General features: G+C 43.1%; 1 protein-coding gene across 5 annotated transcripts in view; it reads left to right on the top strand.

Annotated features, from left to right (window-relative positions):
• Positions 1 to 19,653, top strand: part of ttk (zinc finger and BTB domain-containing protein ttk) — a 64,706-nt gene that overhangs the window by 19,378 nt on the left and 25,675 nt on the right. For 3 of the 5 annotated variants that reach the window (XM_071599319.1, XM_071599324.1, XM_071599323.1), the window contains exon 1: positions 18,581 to 18,666. The exons of 1 other annotated variant lie outside the window; for it this stretch is intronic. The gene's annotated coding sequence lies outside the window, so the exon portion shown is untranslated. Of the gene's footprint in view, positions 1 to 18,580; positions 18,667 to 19,056; positions 19,134 to 19,653 lie in introns of those variants that run through there. One more of the 5 variants, XM_071599320.1, reaches the window with a different exon arrangement.

The raw sequence follows: 19,653 nt of genomic DNA, 5'->3' as shown, positions 1-19,653 counted from the left end.
ACTTTATTTTTCATGTTGGTATATAAGGGGTTGCAACCATTGCTTAGTGAATTGGAAATTCAGTGCGACAGGTATGGGATGAGAATCAATATTAATAAAACTAAGGTTATACGATTTTCTAGAAAGAAAAAGGCTGAGCTAGACATTATAATAGGAGGGCAAAAACTAGAGCAGGTAGAACAGTTTACGTATCTCGGTAGTGTTTTGGACCAACACGGTCAAAGAAGTAGGGACGTAAGGAGAAGAATTGCGCTAGGCAAAGAGGCTTTCACAAGGAGGAGGGAGTTGATGACGGGAACGTTGAGTAAAGATATTAAGAAAAGACTCGTAAAAACTGTGATATGGAGCGTAGCTAGGTACGGCGCGGAAACGTGGTCATTGAAGCAGGAGGATAGACGTAGATTGGAGGCTTTTGAAATGTGGGTGTGGAGAAGAATGGAGAAGGTGAAATGGACAGAGAAGAAAACAAACGAGGAAGTACTTGGTATGGTGGGTGAAGAGAGGTGTTTGTTGGGAGAAATCCTACGGAGGCAGGAAAAGTGGATGAAGGGGGTATTGACCGGCAGCGGGATGTTGAAGACTGTAATTGAGGGGAGAATGTTAGGCAAACGAGGAAAGGGAAGGGACAGGATAGGGAGGTTGGACGGGATGAAGGGAGGAAGAATGTACTCAGAGCTGAAGAGGGTCCTGATGTAGAGTGGGATGTTGTGTTTGGCTAGGGGTCACAAATTATTTAATTAGCAATTATGTCCATCCAAAAACCTACCTTAACCGGTAGATTACCTAATAATATATATATATATATGTATACATTAATATATATATATATATATGTGTATATATATACACATATATGTATGTATGTATATGTATATATATACATACATACATATACATATATATATATATATATATATATATATATATATATATATATATATATATATATATATATATATATATATATATGCATGTATATAGCATAATTTGGACGGCACTATAGAATACAAAATAAAATAGATAACACGTAAAGGACACCACAATGTTAGTGTCCTGGAACTTGTTATCTATTTTATTTTGTGTTCTGTTGTGTCGTCCAAATGTTATATTGCTCTCGTGAGTGCTTCTAGATCATCGATGTGTGTGTGTGTGTATATATATATATATATATATATATGTGATCGACACATCGATGTGTGTCTGTATATATATATATATATACATATATACATATATATATATATATATATATATATATACACACACACACACAAACACACATTTACACAAACACACACATGTATGTATGTGTATGTACACATATGTATATACTATTTCTTTAAATAGGCAGTAGGTTTTACGGCCGATGTTGTGCTTCCTTGCTGTCATAATTCCAAAAACAAAGCCACGACACAATACACTCGTACTCGATACGGGATTCATTCCCAGGATACAATACCATCATTCCCGCAGACGCAGTCTCGCTGTTCGATTAATCGTCGGTTTCTTGGAAGAGAAAGACGGCTGCTCACATTCCGTAACAGACGCCTTCTAGCCACTATTTATTACACTGCATATCAATTCGCATTTCAGTGCAATTTAATTTCTTATGGCTCAAATTAATGGACAATTCGTGACTTAACCAAGATCTTGGTAAAACTTTTTTATCACCTTTGCCTTAGCCTTGCAAGCACGTTTCATCCTCGGCGTGTCAAAATCCAATGCATTCCAATGTCTCCATCCAGTGATGCATTTCATCGACTTGATATAAATTCATCACGTGCTTGAATTATGAAATTAAATAAGCCCTATGCTTAATAAATGCCATTTATCGAATGTATGGACCTGAGTATGTGTTGGAAAATATTAATATTTACCTCCTATTCTGAGGATAGTGATGATTTTTTAAGGCTCGTATCTGTGAGAAATAGGCATTTAATGGCTACGTATGTTGTTCGTGGTATCACTTCAATTAATGTTGTTTTCCCATTTTCCCGTTTTTTAATTTTAGTTTTCCCATTTTCCCATTTCAATGAGGAGTCCCGAATGAATTTTTCAACGATCCTGCTTGTTCTCCGAAATTCATGGATCATAAATGGGTGCCATGTTTGCGTGTCGGGCATAGGAATTCCTTTACAATTGGAATATTCCTAATAATTTGAAATCAGTCATGAGAAAGAATATCGGGTCGTCCTTCCATCCGTTCCTCTGACCTTCCATTCCGATTTCCACATTGGGGCTTAATTTATCCTTTGGCCATTCCATTTTCATTTGGATGCCGAGTCGAGGGGACCCCTAAAATCCTTCCTACGTGCCGGGAATCATTAACTTTGGGGTCAGCCGCTGCAGTTCACTTGATGTGGAATTCCATGGCACCTTTTGGCGAGAGCAGGTGAAACCACCGACGGAGCGAAATTTCCATCCACCCTTTCCTCAACGCTTATAAATCACTTTCCATGAAATCCACGGGGTAGATATACTACTTTCATTTTTGCTGAAGTCCAATTTTTGCTATGTCCGAAGGACTATTAGTCGTCTTATTTACACTCGCTTAAGGTTTTTCTGGTGCGAAAAGCTTATTTTAACGTATCAGGATGTTATTAATAATAACCCATGCATGATTTGGACCATGTGTGGTTCATTATTTAATAGTTCGATTCGGAAAAAAATCGCTGACAAAAATGGGGAAGGGCACATCATATGCTGTGTAAGCATAGGTAATGGAAGCTTTAATGCATAGGGGTAGTAATATTAGGAGAAACAGATGGGGGGGGCTTTGATTGGTGGGGCAGTTTTTCTTGGGAAATGATAAGTATATTGCTGTGCAAAACTACCTAATTACATAGCGCCGAGTGAATCATCAGGTATGGACTGGCAGTAGGAAAAATTAGAAAGGCTTACCTTAGGCGTATGAAAGCAACATGGTCAAAGAAATAATATTTTATGCCCAAAAGTGGTGGAAAAAAATGGGAATTCAAAGCGGAGTCGTTCATTCATCAGAAATGAATTCTTGTGTGCTCATTTTATTGGTGTAATATAGCTCGACCTGAATTCTAAATGGCACTCTACTAAAAACTCGCCCAAATGCCTCCTGGCACTCACTTTTAAAACGGAAGTAACGTAAAAGTATGGAATTTGTTACTGAGGTTAATGACTGAAGTGTTCTAAAAGGATGGGAACCGCGTGAGTTAGATGTCGGCCTTAACAAAATATAGTTATATCAAAATTCCCTCTTCTCATTTTGAAGGTCTAAAAGGTTAAATGACGTCCATAGACCAGCATAAAACGGGAACTGATTGAGTTGGATAACGACCCGCATCGGTTCACCGTGTAATTATTTCGTAGCAATAACCGAGCATATCGGGGAGGCAAAAATAAACGTTACCGCTCGAATAACGTTCTCTTTTTACCGGGTTAAAAATAAATCAAGCGTGGTTTTTAACGGTTCAACGGAATTATTTTAAACGGAAGATTTATACCTGGTATGAAAATTAATCTTTGCACGCGCAGTAGCGGCGTCGAAGTGGAATTTCTAAGCCGATTGGGAAAATATTTTGTCTCGGGCGGAGTTAGAGCAGCATCTCCCGTAGCTGAGTGATGGCTCATTCGGAACTGCTGAGGTCGCGTTGCTATCCGTTCACTTGGGGAGAACTTCCGAATTTCCCTGGTTGCCTCTCTGAGCAGATTGCCCCCCCGAGGGACTTCTATTCCAGTGGATTTCCCCTGCGGGGCAGTGCAAATTTGGTCGTTTGTGGCTTTGCGGCTGAATTTCAATGCTTTTTGTCGTACCTCCCATCAGCACCCTCCCTTCCCATCCCATCAATTGAATCAGGAGGCTCACACGGATGAGGTCGTTGCCTTGCACTGCTGTTCCTAACGGTTCCTAAGTATCCTTTTGTGGTCATTAGGCTGGTTGCCACTGTCATTCTCCCAAAGGAGAAGACCCGCTTTGGTGGCGATTCTCTTAGTCCTCGCTCAAACTCGCCTCGACGCGACGACCAGTTCATGGTTCCTGTCCTGGGGTATTTGTATTTGCTTACACTTTGGTTTTCAAGGTTACCACGTAGCTCAAGGGAGTTTTCGGTATGACGTCTGCAGATTTTCGACGGTATGTTTCCTCTTTCCCACCTTTCGAAAGACCGCTAACCTGGATCCGATTCCCCACCGTTAATTGAGGCCATCGGGAAGTCATTCCCCTTACCCAGGGATATCGAGTGAATGCCGTATACGGTCTCAGTTTGGAGAAATTAGTGAATATTCATATATAAGCGGGCATATTCCATACAATTCATACCGTTGAAAATTTTGTTTCCCAAGGTTTACCTCTAATATCTCATGTGACATTTGTAATTGAGCAAACTGTTGTACATATTCTTTCTCATAGGCGAACCTGATGGAAAGATCTTCCGTTCGAATTTCATCGTGAATCTGTTTTAGTTATTATTCATTTGGATTAAATTGACCGAAGAATGAAAAGATATTAAAACCGGTCAAAGGAAGGTCGCATACTATGTACGAAACTAATAAGTCAGGAATATAGAATTGCGTTTAGAGAGTGTAATTATTTTATGATCTTCATTGAATAATATTTACTCTCTCTGAGATTTGTTCTCATCCGCCAGTACACCTCTAATTATTTACATACCTAATGATAAATAATGAAAATATTTAAATTTACGAGCAGGGAATTCGGATACTTCATCGTTTTTCTCGGTTTAGTGAATTATCTTCTCATTCCTCACAAACTGGTAACTTCGTATCCTCGGCTGGCAGGGTAGATTCGCGTATGACGCTTCTATTTTGTATTCTTGTGTGTTTTTTAGTACCCTGCCCGTCACACTCACTAACGGTGGCTTGCAGGGTACTAAACGGGGTACTAAAATAAAAATTGTTTTCTTTCCTGATCCGTGGAACAACTTGGTTTTACTGTAGTATTTAAGTGCCGTTTACGGCGGATGAAGTCATTTGGTCATAGATACCTAAACAAGAGACTGAACATCCTGTCGTAAATTTCATTGCATCAATGCCAACATTAGTTATGCGTCAATGCCATCATTGGTTAGGCCTCATTTAGAATATGCTACTAGTATAAGCTGGTATCCTCACGAAGTTGAATTAATTGCCGAATTGGATCGCGTGAAGCGTAGAGGAGCTGCATTCGTGAAACGTTGTTATGATAAATTTAATAGCGTATCCAAAATATAAGAGCAGCTAGGCTGGTAATCATTTAGTAGCGTATCCAAAATATACGAGCAGCTAGATTGGGAATCTCTCACGTAGCGAAGGTTAAATTACAGATTGAAGCTCTTGCATAAATTGGAAGGAAGTCTCTTTAGCAGTGATGTTGAAAATGTATTATTACCCCTATCCTACTACGGTAGGAGGGATCACGTTAATAAAATTAGAGAGATTAAGTGTAGAACAGATATATTTAAGATGTCATTTCCTCCACGAACGATAGGGGATCATAACAACATCGTCCGAACGCGGTAGTGTCATGTTCGGGTAAAATTATTCTGGTGTGTATTATTCACCCCCTGCCACACACCCTTGCGGTGGCTTGCAGGATATATATTAATAAATACAAAAATTGTGGACGTGGTAGTCCAGTGATAGAGCGTCGTTCTACTTACCTGAGGGCCCGGGTTCGATTCTTGGGCTTCAACCAAGTTGTGTGATTGTTCGGGTGCCAGAACTTCAGGGGAAATCATAGACGACACAGGGAAAGGATCTTCCCCCCTACCTTGATGCATGGATTTCACCAGCCGTTGGACCTAGTACTACTGTGTGAGCTCTATCCTCGCCTATCAAACCAACCTTCGGGTTGATAGCTATTTTTGGTTTCAATGCCAACATTGATATTTCTGTGTTAATGTCCTCTTAACCATCCCTCCAAATGCATATTTTTATGAGATCTGGGTTTTTATGAAAACTGGGTAAATTTTGCTAATGGGAAACTATTGCGAATCACCCAGATATTCATTTTGGGATTCGTTGTTCGTCGTGGTACATATGTTTCTCTTTTGAATTTTTACTTTGGTGTGCTTGCCAAATTTTCGCGACACAGTCATGGATTCACTTCCACCGGATTGACGGAAAAGAGGCTTAGTTCGTGGAAAAGAGGCTGAGTTCTAAAATAATCTCTATCCACTTTGATGGCTGCCAATTTCTCCTAATATCTTGTGATTTCCTAGGAATCACATCTGTCGGACCCAATATCGCCTCGAAGTATCGCGCGATAATAGCGCACCAATTTTCTTGGTGCAATACCAAACGAAAAACTTAAATCTTGCTGAATTTCACCCTGTCAACCAGGGTAATCCTTCCCGCAGAAGATAACATTTGTGGTAATGCTGTTGGCAGAAAAACGCTTTTATCATTACAAACAAAAGCATTAATTTTGGCTCAATCGGACGAGATTAGGACTCTCTGTTCATGGGGAAAAAATGCTTGGCAAATCTTTAATATATCCTATTTCCTGTGATAAGTTTTATCGAGTGAGTAGGCTAAATATATTTTATTAGGTGATTTTACGTTTTAATAATGGAAAGCATTATCTAGTAGTTTCTACTGATGGTAAAATAGGCACTCCGTTTGAAGATTTCTGAATAAAGATTTGGAAGGCGACGTGATAGGCGCGTTTTTTGATCAGAAGGTTGCTCTTTCAAACATTTTATTGAATTTGATGAGATGATTTCCAAGTTTTTCCTGGATTAGGGACACAAAAGGAGAATTTCTTCAAATATTCTCCACCCCCCCCCCCCTTCGGTAGAATCTATAACGTTAAATATGTTGTGGTTTCTCGCTTGGAAGAGGAATTTCAGATGGCAACCAACGAGTATGAAAACAAATTGAGCAGTTACAGGCGCGATGTTTGGTGGAATTCGAACATACGAACAGAAAAGAACAGATTGTTACAATTTTCCACTAGATAAGAAAGACGTATCTGGTGGATAATTGTTACTATCTATTCTTTAATATGTTCGAATTACCCAAAATCACGCATGAAACTACTCAATTTGTTCATAACGCTAGCATGGAAGTACGGGTCTTATATAGTGGAACATTGTTACTATTTGTTCTTTATTGAATATAAAAACCTTTTGCGGTGGGTATTTACTTTGAAATACAAAGACACTTATAGAATTATCACCGTCCGTATTTTATGAGCATCTTAACAAATGGGACGTCAGGGCTTTCTGCAGAATATGACGTATTGAAATGTAATGAAATAATTGACTTTGTAATTCCACACACTTTATTTAAATAAAGTATGTGGAATTACAAAGTCAATTATTTCATTACATTTCAATATGTTATGCAAATTCCACAAAGTTACGCCTGAGACAACAAAAAAGAATATGACGTGTTTGGCACTGGTCATTGAACAAACTTATGCCTTACGCGTCGTATATTAGAGTACCACACTCACCATCTTATCGTCCTCTATCCGAAGTTTGCGTGATAATGGCTCGATAAAATTCCGAATGGGTGAGAGTTTTAATGCAAACTGTGACGACTTCAAAATATCAGCGCCATCAGAGGACAAATTAGCGGGAGAGAATTGACATTCATTTTATTAGTAATTAAGATTGTTGGCATTCAACTGAGGGTTGCCCGTACTAACTGCGATTACGTTACGTGAAATTTTCAATTTTTCATGAATAAAAGTGCAAATCGAAATCACGAAGGTATATAGTTTTGAGAGACCCGAGTGATGCTCTTCAAAGGCGTTTAAATGAGCATGTTGGTCGCGTAGCAAGGTCCCCCGGAAATATCCGACACCGTGCTCACCTTCAGAACCTGTCATCAACAGCATGTGTAACACGCTCTTTGCTGTGTCTTCCTCTTCTGGACTTCCCATATTAGCCCAAAACAATGTCAACAATGTTTGGCCTTGCCCAAATGAGGGCAAATTCGTGCCGGATCGAACCCAAAATCTAGTTCGAAGTTGGATTGATTCCCGAATTGGATCGCGTGCAGCGTAGAGGAGCTAGATTTGTAAAACGCTGTTATGATAAACTTAGTAGCGTATCCAATATATTAGAGCAGCTAGATTGGGAATCACTCACGGAGCGAAGGTTAAATTACAGATTGAAGCTCTTGCATAAATTGGAAGGGAGTCTCTTTAGCAGTGATGTTGAAAATGTATAATTACCCCCTTCGTACTACGGTAGGAGAGATCATGCCAGTAAAATTAGAGCGATTAAGTGTAAAACAGATAGAGTTAAGGTGTCATTTTTTCCACGAAAAATCGACGCTAATAATAACATTGTTCGACCGCGGTAGGGTCATGTTTGGCTAAAATTACTCTGGTGTGTATTCACCCCCTGCCATACACACCCTGGCCTTGGCTTGCTTGGTATATATTATTAAAATAAAAATAAAATAAATTGTGTGCACCCTTGGCGTCCAATGGCGAGTCCAATATTGATGGTAGTCGTGGAGTTTCGTGAGGTCTGCGATTGTATGGGTGCACAATAGAGATAACGCCGAGGGTTCGGATGGGACATCGTTTTATCCGAAAGGACCTGTTGCCCGGGGTGGCGTGAGTTCCGACTCGCCCCTGAACACGCGATTGAGAGCGCGCTCTTGGGCGATTGTCCGTAACTCGCGCGCGGATCAATCCTCTCGTGTGTGTGAGCACAATTTGTGATCATGTTTAGATGTGCGTGTGTGCATGGCGCATACCTTAGATTATGTGTGTGGACATATACGTATGTGGACTTATTTGTACGCACACGATTATGTGTAGGTGTGAGAGGAGGGGAAAACAAAAAAGCTGTAGACATATGAGGACGGGTAGAGAGTTAGACGAAAAAAATTCAATGAAGGCAGGAAAAATGAATTCGGGAGATTGTGAGGGTCAATGGTACTCGAAGAGGGTAATAGAGAGGAGAACGCTGGGTAAGTGAAGTAAAGGGAGGCAAAGGGATCGGGCACATTGGACGCAAAATAAAGAGAGGGGATGAGAGAATGTGAACGAAAAAAGATTGATTTTTTGTTTTGCATGGTTTTTAATGCATTTAGTGTCGTTTTATGCGGGACTCAGAAGTATAGCTGAGCTTAGTCCTCGGGCCCATCTGTTACCTACCGTGATCGGTTGACTAAGTGTAATAATAGAATGCATTTGTACAGAAATATATGCGAAAATATTTTCATATTAATCTGCAATATGCAAACGTGTGTGTATGTAAATACTCTTTGTGAAAAAGAATATGTATATATATATATATATATGTATATGTACATATATGTATGTATATATATATATATATATATATATATATATATATATATATATATATATATATATATATATATATATATATAGATGATTTCGTCGAAGTAACACGGAAGTGTTGAATAACGAACTTTGACAGCAACAAACAATATAAGAACACATAAAAAGATCACTCACACGTTATTTCATGATCATTTCGGTGGAATTTAATTCCGTCTTCATCGGAAGAAATAGAAGTAATGACTCATATATATATATATATATATCTGCAGTGAATTACATCGCTAATGATTGAGAGCCACCTCTGATTTTAAAAAGGTAACCACAATGATCGTCAAATTAAGAAATAAAACTTCAGGTGCACCCAAGTCACTGAAAAACGCAAATGCAATTAGCAATGTGTATTTTCCCCACAACCTGCGCTTCATGGACCCATACCATCTAATAGACTGACGTATACATAAACGTACCTAACACAACCCTGAAATGAGAGAGAATAATGCTATTATCTTGATAATATTGGGAAAAGAAATTCTGCTGACATTGATGGCGTATCAAACAAATTACTAAAAGACTGTGGAGACCTTATCCTAGCCCCATTGCTAATGCTTGTGAACCAGTCCTTAGCTGAGTGTATATATATATTATATATATATATATATATATATATATATATATATATATATATATATATATATATATATATATTTATGCGTGGCCATGCATGTGTTGATGTATGCACATGCACACATGAATGCGTATAAAAGCAAAAAGGGTTGGATTGTGTCATCACTGGTGTTTCCGTTGACGACATCGTCAGCGGCGTGGGGGACTGCGAGGGGAGGCGGTCCCCTCCCTCCTTCCCCTGTCCGCGGGCAGCACCGGCCCTCCCCCTGCGCGAGCACCACCTCCTCCCCGCTCCTGAAGCACTGGGCAAAGTCGTTTTTCCCACAGATAGGTGGAAAAAGTTCCCTTTCATTACCCTTGGGGAAAGGGAGGTAGGGAGAGGGAAGGGGAGGAGGAGGCTTGGGGAGGGAGTGCATTTATTTCCTCACATTTCTCCTCCGTCGCGTCTCCTACGCCCACTGCATATGCACGGAGTCGCCGGGGAGAGGGGAAGGGGGGAGGAGAGAAAAGTGTAGTGCATGCATTATGGAAGGCCGACGGAGGAGAAGGTAGGTAATCCAGTTGGTGCGGAGGCCTAGTATGGATACGAAGTGCGCGGGTACAATGTGTGGAGGCGCGTGGTGCGCTTTGTGCACCAGCACTGCACATGCCGTTCCTACATATCTATTTACAGCGGGGAGAATGGGAGCCGTGCATTCTCGCAAGGCGCGCTTGCTTGAGCGAATTACATTTGACGAAAGGGGGTTTCGTGCAGAAAATTGAACATTAGGGGCAGGGCTTCATGCATAATTGGTCGTTCCGAAGCGACCGAAAGAGAAGGTCACCCCTCGTCGTGTTTGTTTTGTTTTTATTTTTTTTTCAGGTCACATCTCCGCCACCTGAGCGCATGTTCTAATATCCCCCGTCGTGTGAAGTAATGCCCGGACTCGTTCAAGTGCGAGCGGGTTCCCTCTTCGTCAAAATGTTTCTTCGGGAGGGGTCGAATTCTTCGCACGCACCCCTCTCTCTCACCCCCCCCCTCCCAACCATCCAGCCAACCAACCCCCCCCCCCGAAATGAAATGCCGCAAGTATTGCGCGCAGGAATCGTTGGGAACGCCGCTCGGCAAAAATTGAGGAGGGAGAGGAGGGAATCGAATGTTGCGGAATCGAGTGATCAATCCCCGGGGGGACAGAGTGGGGAGGGAAAACAGCAGGGTTGGACGCGTACTATGTGTGTTGCGGGATAGGAACGGAAAGGCGGTCGATTCCGTTGCTGTCGAGGGTGATCTCATCGCGGAAATATTTTCCAAACATTTCCCCCTATCCCCTCCCCCCTTTTCATCTGAAAATTTCAACCACCGGAGACCCCGCCCCTGTCCCTTGCACGCCCCTCGGGGAGGGGTGGAACACCACCACCCACGGCCACCCCCTCCACCCGAATGTCCACTGACGGCCCTGGGATACGGATGGGAAGTGGAGTGTAGGTGGATCTAGTGCGCCAAAGAAAGGGGATGTGGGAGAGAGAGAAAGAGAGAGAGATATCAACTCCGTCACCCCCCTGCCCCCCTGTCCTGCCCCCCCTCCCGCCCCGGTGCCCTCCATCCGTGCACACCATTGTCGTTTTGTGTACCCTTCATTCGCATCAGATGCTCGGAGGCGTCACCTGAGTTTATTGCCGGGAACGTGACTCCATTTGGCTTGTAAAGCCGGAGCTGTGCACTCCTCCCTCTTGAAAACCTCCCTCTACCTCCGCCCGTCCCCCCCCCTTCCTCCCTCACCCCTTCCTCCCCTCCCCCGGCCGCCAGCACCACCCTTTCGTGCGACCCCTCCCACTTAACCCCTCCCCCCGCCGCCCTCTTCCGCCACCACCCCTCCTGGCCACTTCCTTCCTCCCCCTTTTTAACAACCACCGCGAATGGTGGTTCGGGGGAGGGTGGGAGAGGGAAGAGGGGGGTGTAGGGGAGGGTGGGGCAGGGCGGATGGGCGTCTGCTATATAGAAAATATATATCCCACCCGCGGAATCCCATCTGCTATGGAACAGTGTACACGAACTGCGGGCATGGGCGACGGAATCAAAGCTACAATTGATGCGCTCGTATCGATGCATCGACTCCCACGATTCGGATGTGTTGACTGGAAATTAAAGGCACATCAACGTATCGAATCGATTGAAGAATGCCGACGTTTATTCCCGTGACCTTGCTTCGCATCTCACACGTCAGCTGAAGGAATCCCGAGATTTTTGGGACTTTAAAATTGGTATCCTTTCCGGTTTTTCCCTTTTTTTCGCCTAACCTTTAAGTCACAATGGGAAACCTGATTGAACGCCCAAACAAGTACACTGGCCCCGTCCTTGGAACGGTAGTTCAATGTTCGTGAAACGAACAGTAGGATCAGTGAATGAAGACGAATGAATTCAGTACTTTATATTACTGCGAGGCAGAAATTTAATACGGGTAATGCTTGTAGTTAGAGTAATGTAATGCCAAAGGAGAATTGAAATTCATGGAAGTACCAGTCCGAGGAGAACCATGTTCTGGCCCACCGTCCTTGTTTGAATGTTGACGTATTTGATGAGTCATTAGGTCGCCTGATTTTCCCAGATAAGAGGGGTTGACAAAAACTGGGCCTAGTGCTTGCGGCAGTGGGCACGATAATACTTTGAAACGAGAGATTAGCTGAAGCGTTGGAAAGGTTCCTAATATTTTATCTTGGGAATGTCGAATTCATCAAAAATAAATATATGTTCTCAATTATTTGTGTCTTGTTACAACCAAAACGCAAAGGACATCGAAACTAGTGGGATATATATATATATATATATATATATATATATATATATATATATATATATATATATATATATATATATTTTTTTTTTTTTAGAGGAACGATTAAAATATTCATAATTGGGTAACAGTCCCTCCGAATCGGACCCAAAACGAGGATGTGAAAATTAGGGAAACATTCGATGCGAACAAATGGGTATCAGATGAGAAGAAGCATCGATGCGTGTTCGTGTCGAATGCATGCCGTCCATCTCCGGCACTGGTGAATGGCACTGGTGGGGCGGTGTGTTGGTGGTGGAAAGTGAGTGTGTATGTACTTGCATTGTTACCGGGGCAAAAGGGAGTGGGAGGAGAAGTAGTGAGTTGAGATGACTCTCTCTGGTCCCCAGGGGGAGGAGGAGGGGATTATGGGTAGGAGTGGTTCAAATCCCGCCCTCGCCACACACTCGAAACAACCAGCGTACTCTCGACGAACGTCGCTCGCTCGCCCGCACTCCCCCGGACCCCGGCAGCGGTGCTCGGGAAGTTAAGGCAGTGAATTGTGCGCGCCTCGATCCGTCGGGTGCACCTCCCTGCGACCGCACGTCAATGGGGTCCCCAGGTGCATCACCCTCCCCCTCCCTCCCTCCCCTCTCTACAGAATTGAGTCGCTGGGGGGTGACGACGGGTCGGCGGAAACCACCCTCGAAAGCGTTGACTGAATGGGCGAGAAAAGGAGCAGCCCTTATCAAAAATGTAGTGAGGCCAATGTATGCCATCCGCGTCGGAATAATTCTATGGAACTGTTATTATTTATTAAATAATTCAGAAGAAATCTTTTGAGAATCGGAACTGTAAAAAAGATCTACAATAACCCTTCTGAGCTAAATTATCCCTTCTCTGATTTGGAGCGTACCTCTTATCATCCTAATCCACTTCTTCAGCGTGTTTCCTGAACGTGGGGTACGTTAAGTGACAGCATAGGGTTATCCGGGACTTAATTTTCCAATGAACTTTTTATTTCGCAGGATACTCTGGGGGGTATATTGTGGCGTAAAGCTTGGCTGTCGTCGTTAATTACCTGGAGGGATACTGAATACGCTCTTTAAATTTGAGCGGGCAGAAAAAGCATACGAAGTTAAACATATTTCCATATGAAATAGCGATTTAAATTTACTGTGGCATATTTTCTATACAATTTTTTTATTTGTTGCCAATTTTTACGAAAAAGCAATCGTATAAATATGTCAAGAGCTCAAGTTTCAAAGCTTTAGCTTCAAACTAGGTCGTAATTTATTTCTTTGCATGGTTTTACTAAAGGTTTGTACAATGATTAATGATATTGTGTGCTGGAAAAAGTATTTTGTTTGGGTTTATGAGAACAGATTGAAGTGATTTACTTCGATCCTTGAGAGAAACTCTTTAAAAAGGCAATTCATTAGCTCTTGAAAATTTTTCCATGGATGCGGATCCTTAAGCAGGGATTCTTCGTCTGAGGATACAAATACCCGTGGGGTATGGCGGCGTGGCATCGGTCCTCTTCCCCCGCGACACTCTCCGCTTCCACGCACCGCGCCCTTTCCTCCCTCCCACCCCCCGGCCACACCTCCCTTCGCCGCGATATTTGGAATGGAGCCCACCATCCTCTCCCTCCCCCCCTTCCCCCCAAACCTGCTGCACTCCCTCCCCTACGTATGCACACGCGGCGCCTGCGTTGCTGCGTGCACAGGATTTCGGCCGCGGGGGTGTCACGAGAGACTGCCGGCAGAAATGTGCACGCGCGGGCAAATGTCCCCCTCCCCTCCTGCCCCCTCTCCAATCCCCTCCCTCCAACGCGGTGCGTAGGGTGAAAGTAAACAGGCGTCAAGACGTTCGCATGGGGTAGGAAAGGGTCCGCGTGCTTAGAAACGACCCACTAACTAAAATAAACACACATCGCGATTGTAAGACAACTCGCGACGGGCCGATGTTTCGAATCCAATGGAAAGTGTGCAAAATCTGTCGGGGATTCCGAAAGGCGGTCGAATCTGATGGCCTGCCTATCACATCCTCGCGACCGTCATCTTTTATCGGACATCCGACCGAAGCTGGTTCGTTTCTTCCTGTTCCTGCAAAGTGAGTCTCGTTAACGTGAACCTTGTGATGGACCGGAAAGTAGAAAAGAGTTCGTGTCGAGTCCAGAGAGTTAGCTCATATGCGAGTTGCAGTCGTATGCAGTTCTCAATTCAAAGAGCCCCATTATTACAGAGGGGATTACCATTTATCATCATGGGTGTAGGCAGATAAACCGAAATCGTTTCGGAGAAATGAACTGCACTCAACGTTCTTAACAAAATTCCAATAATACGTGCCACAATTCGTTTCACGGATACTTCATGCCTGAATGGGAGATACTTTATAACTTCCTGTCATTGTTCATTATCATAGCTATAAAAACTCAGTGAAATATTGATTCTATAGTGATTTTGTGCCTTTCCGATTTATTTTCAACAATCGTTTATGATTTAGATGCCAAGTATCCCTTCGTGATCTTTACTCTCCATAGAAATAACAGATTTCCCCCTTCAGTTGCGGGAAGCGCCTCTTTTTTGTTTCCTTCTTGTCCAATAATCCCTTAGGATGCCCCATATCTTTCCCGGCCCGTCTCCATGGAAACGGACCCCACATCCGTAACATCGAACTCTTGAAACGAGTCAATCGTGTGCGATTAGGAGGAAGAAAAGCCGAATATTGTGAGCGGCAAATAATGAGTGGAAAAAATGAGGAAATGTGAATTCGCGGTTTCCCCAACAACATGGATTACTCCAAACAATTTGCTGTTACGTCGAAGGTAATATGCATCTGCAATTAGTTTGCAAAATATAAGTCGTCAGGAGAAAATTTCTTTAACAATTGTCTCACGTGGCATCAATTAAAAAACTAAAAAAATTAGATAATTAAAAAAAGGGTACGTCGTTGTGATGGTGTACATAAAGTAAGATCTGGTGCTTTCCCGGCGTATTTGCTTGATGAAGTTTTCTCGGGTCTTCCACCAGGTCAGGGGTTCTTGTGGGCCGACATTTCGATGCTAGAGTCGTGCATCGAAACGTCAGCCAATATGGAACCCCTGACCCGGTGGAAGTCCCGAGAAAACTTCATGGTGTACGTATTTACAATTTCGTATTTGCAATGTGTTTTCGTGAAATTAAACCATGAGACAGATAGAAGAGGAAAATATTTTTAATGCCCGAGATTGCTGTGACTACAGCGCATAGTTTTAGATTTTCATGATAATTCGTTTTCTTAAACGAACTGTGAGACAGACATGAGAAATACGGGTATATGTAAATCGGTGTAGTTAAAGTGAAAGCCTCAAGGAATACATATCTCGGCGCTTTTAACCATACCAAGGATGGTAATAATTAATTTACTGAAAATACATTTTAAGAGCCTTTGATTTGGGGTTATTAGGGAACTCACACTCATAAAGGATGCTGATGAAACTTTTTAAACTTTACAAATCTCTAGTTTTTAGTACATTTTATGCTGAGTAACATTAAGTAATACTTATGATGACGACGCTTACACATACTTACGCTTGCCATCTATGCTACAAAGAAATTTTCTTATCTGCTCGAATAACTTGGAATATTTTACATTTTCATCTCCGTAACTCAGGCTTCTCGTGATTGCCAGCTCTCTGGCTTCTCGTGATCTTGAATTTAATAATCCTAGATTTTCGGAGATTTGTGCATCTTAATAATTGGGGGAATGCCTGACCTCTGATGGTTATTTTTTTTTACAGAAACAAACGCTGATCACCAGGGCCCTCGAAACGTAGGGCGTCTTTGTTGAGGTCATATACCCTCGAAAACTTAGTACTGCTCCTCGTTATTAGTCCAGAGAGATTCCCTGAAGAATCTTGAGTTGTTGGAACTTCATTTTAATTCATTATTTACCGGAAGTAGAGATGTTTTTCGTGGAAAATTCAATATTTTTTTTGGTTTTAAAATGATCCTCAAATGCTTATGAAAACTTGGTTGGAAATGTTGATATGCCTGTCGTTCTCCGTCGACCTAACCAGGGGATGCATTTTTGGATAATGTTGTTACTTTCCCCCTTTCGGGTAAGTTCCTCTGGTATTCTCGTAAATGATCCAACCCTTTTTCTAGGTTGCCCTCCCGTCGGCCACCCTCACCCACCCTTTTCCCTCGCGCACACCCCTTCCACCTCTTTCAGGATCCTAAATGAAATCCTGGCTACGTGCCTGTTGCATCCCTTTTTGAGATGGGAACGGAACCGACGAGGCGCACTCTATCCTCCCCCGTGCAATTCCACTATGTATCCCACCATGTACGCCGGTTTTCATCAACTGCACTCAGTAGATCAGGAAGGAAAAGAAAGGAAGAAGTGGCAGCGGCGTGGATTCCACCAAATGCCTACGCCGCCCGCCCTCTCGCGACGCACACACGATTTCTCCAGTAAGGGTGGCGACGACTGAATCCAGCCCCCTCACTCGCGCTCTCTCACGCATACACACACGAAGGGACTTTTTAGTGGTTGTTGGTCGCATGGAAGGGGTTTTTCTTCTTCCGCCCGGTCATCCACCTTTGGCTCCCGCCTCGTGTGTGTGTGTTGGTGCCAGTGCGTGCGTTTGTGCGTGAGGTTGTGTGCGTGTGTGTGTAAGGGGGTTGCATAGATGGCTCGGGGTTTCGAAGGAAGCGGAGGAGAAAAAGAGGAGAAGGCGGGAGGGAGGGAGAGAGGCGCGGAGTAGGAAGAGAGAGAGAGGGAGGGAGGGTGGGAGGAAGAAGAGGGTGTATATGTGGGGGGCCACGTGGACGATTTTTTTCACTCCCCCTTTACCCCCATTCCTTCTTCCCCTCTCCTCCCGCCCCTCCGCTCCATTCTCCCGCTCCCACCCCTCCAACCTCCAACCCCCTCCCACACGAACGATCCCCGCCCCCGACGAACCCACATCCCTTCCTCTCCTCCTCCCCCTCCCGGCCACCCTCCCTTGTGCCTTCCTCTCATTACTTTTTTTACACTCCATTCGCCCCCTCCCGTTTTGACTCCCTTCCTTCACCCCTTCCCAACCCCCCCCCCCAAACCCTCCCCCTCTCCCCCCCCCTCCGACTCCCTCCACCATTCCCACAAGGTCGAATATTCGTGTTGCCCGGACTCCTTCGAGCTTTCGGGTTAGCTGTGGTTGAACCCCTCGTCAGCAAAGCAAGAGAGAAAGGTGCCTCTTAAAAGGGTTAAAAATCGACAATTTTTCCTCCCCACTTCCTTCTCTCTTTCTCTCTAATGCCCGTTACCCCCTACCTCCCTGCGACGTTTGCGTTTCCCTCATATCTCTTCCCCTTTATCTCTCTCTTTCTCTCCTGTCCACGTAATCAATGAAGCTTTCCCCTAACGAAAAAAAAGAAAAAATTCCCACCATGTACTTGATCAACAAGTGGTCAACCGAAATTTAATCCCCACAAAGACGACCCTTTTAAAACTATTGCCTTAATTAAGTGGATCGCGCTATTTACATGCGCATACGGTGGCATGCGTTTGTGATCCCATAGCCATGAACCCCTGGAATACGTTTTTCGGAATGTGAGTTCTTAAATTTAATATCCCTGTGTTGATGCTACTGCCTGCGATCCAATGAGGCTTGATTTCATCTAGAAGTTTTCAGATTTAATTTTTTTACCTAATAATGTTGAAGTGTATCAGCATTGCAAGTGATGTGAAAATCGGGATCGATTGCATGTAATTGGGCAATACTTAGTCAAATAAACATATTTAACTAAGACGGGGTGAGAAAAATAATACCTCAGAGCCTTTCGGGCGTCTAGAAATCCATTCTACGTAGTTGGGCCCGGAAATGTAATGACGAAAGTTTTTAGGGATGGGAGGAAGACCGCACCTCGTTAGCTTTTCCGTTCTCCGACTCAGCACTGGTTCACGTTTTAGACGCAGCGGCGGGTAGGTGCTGACATGGCCGCTTGAAGGTCTGTCTTAAATTCGATCCTTACGGCTTCCAGCCTCTTCCGATGCCTGGGCAGCCAGGATGTTCAGGTAAGAGTAGATTAATACTGATACTGTTATTCTGCAGCGAGGATATTGTTATATTTCGACTTAGTGCCTTCGATCCTTGGATTTTTACGAAAAAGTGGATGTGCTGGTAGTGCGCATAGGATAGGGTGTCGGGTCGTCGACTCCATTTACCCCGAAGAAAATCAATATTATTCTGAAAATCGAGAAAAATAAATTTAGTTACTCCCCATCGTTGCCGGGGATGAATTTGTGATTACGGAGGTTTGGAATTTTGTCGTTTTCCACAATGATAAGAATTTTGACGATCGAAACATGAAATCAATTTTTCCGTGAATTCGAACTCGGAGGATGAAGGGGTTGCGTGGAATTTGTCCGGAGCGAGGGTGGGTGCGCTCGTCATAAGAGCAACATGGCGGAAGGGCTGGGTTGTTAGGTGGAAGGGGTTACAGGACACCCTCCTCCCAGTTATTGAGATGTGATCGATTAAAGTGAGTATGATGTTGATTATGTCTGAGAAGTGATCTATCGAAAGGAATGAGTGTGATTTTTCACGGTGACACCTGTGCGAGCTTGTTTGTGAAAAAAGTGCATAATTTATTATCACTGATCATGTAATACCAATTGCCCTCTCAATTTCTGCGTTTTCGTCTGATTCACATATGATGCATGAAGATCCGTCATGTACACACTGGTTAGTGGGTAGTGTTTATTGAGATTTGTGAGTGGCTTATATCAGGATTATTGAAAATCATCGCATGATGTCATTGCTGCATTAATATTTTATTCGAGTTTTTTTGTGTCTTGTAGCCTACTTTAAGGGAAACAAGAACATATTGTCCCAGTTGTGGTAATTTTAAAGTGATATCAATAGTTAAACTGATACTGTGACATTTTATTCTGAAACCAGCTGAAATATTATTTCTCAAACTCGTTCATGAGATATGTGAATGTGCAATGGCATTGAATAAAAAGTGAGTTATAAAGTTAGCGTAAATTTAGATTTTTAGT

The sequence above is a fragment of the Hetaerina americana genome, unplaced genomic scaffold (assembly GCF_022747635.1).
Source record: "Hetaerina americana unplaced genomic scaffold, ioHetAmer1.1.p SCAF_11, whole genome shotgun sequence".
Lineage (NCBI taxonomy): Eukaryota > Metazoa > Arthropoda > Insecta > Odonata > Calopterygidae > Hetaerina > Hetaerina americana.
This window is presented reverse-complemented; position numbering and strand designations above follow the sequence as displayed.